We start from the raw sequence: 5,219 nt of genomic DNA, 5'->3' as shown, positions 1-5,219 counted from the left end.
ATCGTGTATATATCCAAAATATCGACAAATATCATAGATATTGTAGATATTTCTTGATATATCATGATACATTATTTATATTTATTTGGAATATAATGGTAAATATTAAATAAAATTGTTATATACACAAAATATCGCTAAATATCTCTAAATATCTTTAAATATCGTAAATATTATCAAAATATCATCGATATTTACAGTCGTATATATCTCTGAATATATCGTGATATTTATATATCTTTTTTTGAAATCTGAATAGATATCTCCAAATATCACGATATATCGAGATATTTTGTATTATGGTTTATTGTACCACACAGCAGGAAGCCCCTGTTCGAAGCCACTTGTTCGCAGCCACACACAAACTGATACCTTTATACAATGAATGAAAAAATGCTTTCATAAATACTGACACATTCAAACTAAAAACAATCTCAGATTAGAAGGTCTAGTATAACTATTCAATACCACCTCAATATAGTAAGAAAGCCCCAGGTCAAATAGTTGGATATCTACCCAGCTTTTTTGCAGTAGTTTGACATTCTTTTCGGATTCACTAACTAATGATCGGTAAACGGATGCTTTCTATCCCCAATAGAGACGGATTACTGGGTAAGTATATAGGAAGTGGATACAACTGAAAGTTTCGTATACGCGTCTACCTTTACCTTTTCAAAATAGCAACTGCAAGCTAGTTAGTGTCGACACCTAGAATCAGTGAAAGGGCAATGACTTGGAGCAGACTTCAAAATGACTAAATTAGTTGGTGGAAAGAAATGTATTTCATGAATTCAAAAAAAAATCTTCCGAAGAACAAGACAGGAATATACTTTGAAAGATATTAAAAATTATGTTGAAGTTTTGTATTTCATGAATTCAAAAAAAAAATCTTCCAAAGAACAAGAAACTTCAACATAATTTTCAATATCTTTCAAAGTATATTCTTGTCTTGTTCTTCGGAAGAATTTTTTTTTGAATTCAAGAAATACATTTCTTTCCACCAACTAATTTAGTCATTTTACAGCTGAAAACGAAACAGCCATTTTACAGTCGAAATCAAACCGTTGGATCACGTTTAAATTAAAAAAATCAAAACACTCAAATATATCTAAGCACCTCTCACGAAGGGTTTTCTCTTTCCTATTCCTCTCTCCACTTTTCTCTAAATCCAAATCCAACACCTCCAAATTCAACACCAAATTCAAACCGAAAAAATAGATTTGCCCATCTCCCTTCTCCAAAATGAGAAAATCAAACACAAATTGGAAGAAGGTATGTATTTTGTTGATTTTCATTTTTTTTATTTTCAATTTTAATGAAATGGTCGGGTTCGGTTTCTCTGTTTCTGCTAACTTTTAAGCTTTGTTTTGCTTCTATAGTAGAATATCTGCTTTTGTGAGTTTTGAACGAGTTGGTATAATGGCTGAAGAAAATAAGAACAAGAAGTTTGATAGTGATAGTGAGTATCAAACTTCTTGGTGTGTCGTGGGTCGTGGGTGAGAGTGCTCTATTTGAATGGTGAGTTGATAAATTTTGTTCATGCGTGTCGTGGGTCAAATGTTTTATATTGTTATTTGTTTGGACTTTGGACTTATATTTTTAATGTTTGATTGTTTCTAGCCTACTATAATTGGGGAAATTCAGTCACCTATTGGGGGTGGCTTCAGTTGAGTTTATTGATCCAAGAGAGCCTGTGACGGTTAGTGTCTAGAAATTTTTATACTTTGTACTATATAGTTTTGGTGTTTAACTTAAGGGTGACGACTTTGCGTATCGACACATAAATTTTGTTATTTGGATATTTTTGGTACTGTGTGTTATGGAATTTAGCTCAAACGGTAGAGCACTTGAGAATGCTAGTGGATCTCCACTACATCTTAAGAGATGGTGGTTCGAGTCCACCAATGTTCATTAGTGCTAGTGGATTGTTGCAGATGCAATGTGATGATTGTGTTGTTAATGTTAGGATCATATGATAAGTGTTAAGTTTTGCGTCATGTTGCATATTTTATTGCTGGATGGCAGGAGGATTGCATTAGTGAGATTTGACAGTTATGACAGTTATCTTCTCTGTTTCGGAGCAAACCCAATCTTTAATTTTAAAGTGTAGGTGCGTAGCTACGTTACTCTCTAACAAGAAGTGTCTTCATTACAATTTTGTTTCACAGGTTCCTATGGTTGAGGAAGACGATGCTGTTGATTTGAAGATGGGGAGTGCAGAGGATTGTCAGCAACAAGAGTTGGAAAGGGAACATATTGAGTTGTCTCTGGGTCAGAATATGAATGTTCCTCCTTTCTCACTGCCTTGTGCAAGTTTGAATCATTAGAAAATGAAATAGTCCCACCTTTCTCAAAGAATGCTTTCACTGCATTAGCAATTATCCATACAGTATCATAAGTATATAAACCATAAGGATTCAATCCTATAGTTCCATTACTCAATTGGCTCCACCAAGAGAAGAAAGACTTCTTCTTTTCGGAAGGAGGTGTATGAGGACGTAGTGTAAGAACTCCCTGGAGTGATCTTCTGACATTTGGAGAAAGGAGATTTAGAATCCAAAACAGTAGATAGCCAGGTGGTAGCTATCCACACATATCCAGCATCTATCATTCTAAGATGTTTTGCCATATCAAAAACCATCAGGCCTGAATTGGAATAAGTATGTACGACAATAATACGTGATTCCATCAATGCCACTTTAACCAATGCATCTGTAATTTCAGCTTGAGTTGCTCCAAGATCAGGGGGCAGCACTGCTTTGTAAGATATTCTACAACGTCGCTCTACAAGTTTATCCCCTAATGCAGAGATACCATTCCGCCCATGATCATCATCAGTGTAGATTGCAATTACTTCTCTCCAACCGTAGTGCGTTACGATATCAGCAATGGCAGTCATTTGGAAAGCATCACTTGGCTAAGTCTGAAGAAAGAACGGGTACTGAAGTGCAGAAAGGGTGGGATCTGTGGCTGTGAAAGACAATAGTGGAACCTGGAGCTCATTCACAACATGTGATAGTACATGAGCCATTATGGAAGCTTAGGGACCAATAATGGCCACGGCATCAGTTTCCATGAATTGCAAACCTGTTTGTTAATGAAATTCGTATTAAAAGATAGACTAAATTACCGAAACAAAAATATTGGGCCTCACTGTCAAGAACATTACAACAAACAATATAAAGACCACATATCCCAAAGTTTATTGGAACTCCCTGAAGGGAACCTGCTCTATTACTATATTCAGCTATTACCATATTCAGTCCAATACCATATTTTCCCGTAGGAGAAACCAACAGAGAGAAGACAAAGAGTTACTCAAACCAAATTACCTCCAATTATGCTGAGAAATCCACTGAAGTTGGAGTCATGAACTGTAATATTTAGCTTGCTTCCACCAAGAAAACTGGGATCATAATTTACATCATTAATAGCAGCTTCCATAGCGATTTTTGAAACTTGTCCATTGATTGTACCAAGGGTGAAAATAGCTCCAATGTTAACAACAGCAGGTCTTGAAACCACATTTGAGAACTCCCCAAATGAGAGTATTGATAGTGCTAAAAGCCACCAAAATGGATTCATTGCAAAGGGCAGAGCTATATATGCTGCCTCATATAAAATTTGTTTCAATTCATTATTTGAAAACCCATCCTATAAAATTTCAAGTGAAAGCTAACTAACCAAGATTTCCCTAGAAACTTAACACACCAAACAAACTTAGAGCCCCAGAAATTGTACTATCAGCAGAACTTAACAATACAAGTATATGACTTACTCTGAAAGCAAATTAACTACTCATTAAACGTGAAAGAAAAATAAATTTTCTTCAAGTAAAATATGGACATAAACTACCATCCCGCAATAAAATATGCAATATGACGCAAAACTTAACACTTATCATATGATCCTAACATTAACAACACAATCATCACATTGCATCCGCAACAACCCACTAGCACTAATGAATATTGGTGGACTCGAACCACCATCTCTTAAGATGTAGTGGAGATCCACTAGTATTCTCAAGCGCTCTACCGTTTGAGCTAAATTCCATAACACACAATACCAAAAATATCCAAATAACGAAAATTATGTGTCGATACGCGAAGTCGTCACCCTTAAGTTCAACACCAAAACTATATAGTACAAAGTATAAAAATTTCTAGACACTAACCGTCACAGGCTCTCTTGGATCAATAAACTCAACTGAAGCCGCCCCCAATAGGTGACTGAATTTCCCTAGTTACAGTAGGCTAGAAACAATCAAACATTAAAAATATAAGTCCAAAGTCCAAACAAATAACAATATAAAACATTCAATCCACGACACGCATGAACAAAATTTATCAACTCACCATTCAAATAGAGCACTCTCACCCACGACCCACGACACACCAAGAAGTTTGATACTCACTATCAAACTTCTTGTTCTTATTCTCTTCAGCCATTATACCAACTTGTTCAAAACTCACAGAAGTAGATATTCTACTACAGAAGCAAAACAAAGCTTAAAAGTTAGCATAAACAGAGAAACCGAACCCGACCATTTTATTAAAATCGAAAATAAAAAAATGAAAATCAACAAAATACATACCTTCTTCCAATTTGTATTTGATTTTCTCATTTTGGAGAAGGGAGAAGGGCAAATCTAGCTTTTTGGTTTGAATTTGGAGGTGTTGGGTTTGGATTCAGAGAAAAGTGGTGAGAGGAATAGGAGAGAGAAAACCCTTCCTTCGTGAGAGGTATTTAGATATATCAGAGAATGGGCTTGAAGCCCAGTGTTCCAATTTAATTTAGGGATGTCCAAACGGGTACCCGACCCGGCCCGAACCCGATTTTTCGGGTTTTGAACGGGTATCGGGTTACCCGAGCCCGGCCCTATTCTTTGCGGGTCGCGGTCGGGTTCGGGTATTTGTTGGATACATGTGACCAAACCTTACCCTAACCCTATATTTCGGGTACCCGTCGGGTTCGGGTTCGGGTTCGGGTTTCGGGTATGGTAAAACCCGAAATATATGAAATAAAAGAATATTAAATCTCTTCATCAGGAACATCATTTTCAGTTATTAGATCTCAAGATCTCAAGAAAAAACCTCTTTTTCATCTAATTAATCAAAAGCCATATTCTTTTATTGGATTTGATCGTTTAACTTTAACATCAGAAAGCCACCCAACGTAGCCATCAAAGATTCAAAACACACGAGCGATTGCATTTT

The 5,219-nt window shown here is 36.0% G+C and overlaps 1 long non-coding RNA gene and 1 pseudogene across 2 annotated transcripts; one reads left to right on the top strand and one right to left on the bottom strand.

The window, feature by feature from the left end:
• Nucleotides 1-1,013: 1,013 nt before the first annotated feature.
• On the top strand, nucleotides 1,014-2,613 carry LOC147493960 (uncharacterized). Its single transcript, XR_015199797.1, has 3 exons — nucleotides 1,014-1,272; nucleotides 1,380-1,699; nucleotides 2,169-2,613. It is a non-coding gene; the product is annotated as an uncharacterized LOC147493960 (long non-coding RNA).
• Nucleotides 2,093-4,789, bottom strand: LOC147493959 (glutamate receptor 3.2-like; annotated as a pseudogene). The gene is made up of 5 exons (XR_015199796.1): nucleotides 4,598-4,789; nucleotides 4,359-4,491; nucleotides 4,178-4,256; nucleotides 3,333-3,608; nucleotides 2,093-3,087 (listed from the first exon to the last, which is right to left on the bottom strand). The product of XR_015199796.1 is annotated as a glutamate receptor 3.2-like (transcript).
• Nucleotides 4,790-5,219: the final 430 nt, after the last annotated feature.

The sequence above is a fragment of the Coptis chinensis genome, chromosome 6 (genome assembly GCF_015680905.1).
Source record: "Coptis chinensis isolate HL-2020 chromosome 6, ASM1568090v1, whole genome shotgun sequence".
NCBI classification, from domain to species: Eukaryota; Viridiplantae; Streptophyta; class Magnoliopsida; order Ranunculales; family Ranunculaceae; genus Coptis; species Coptis chinensis.
Note: the sequence above shows the minus strand (reverse complement) of the source record. Positions and strands in the feature narration are given on the sequence as shown.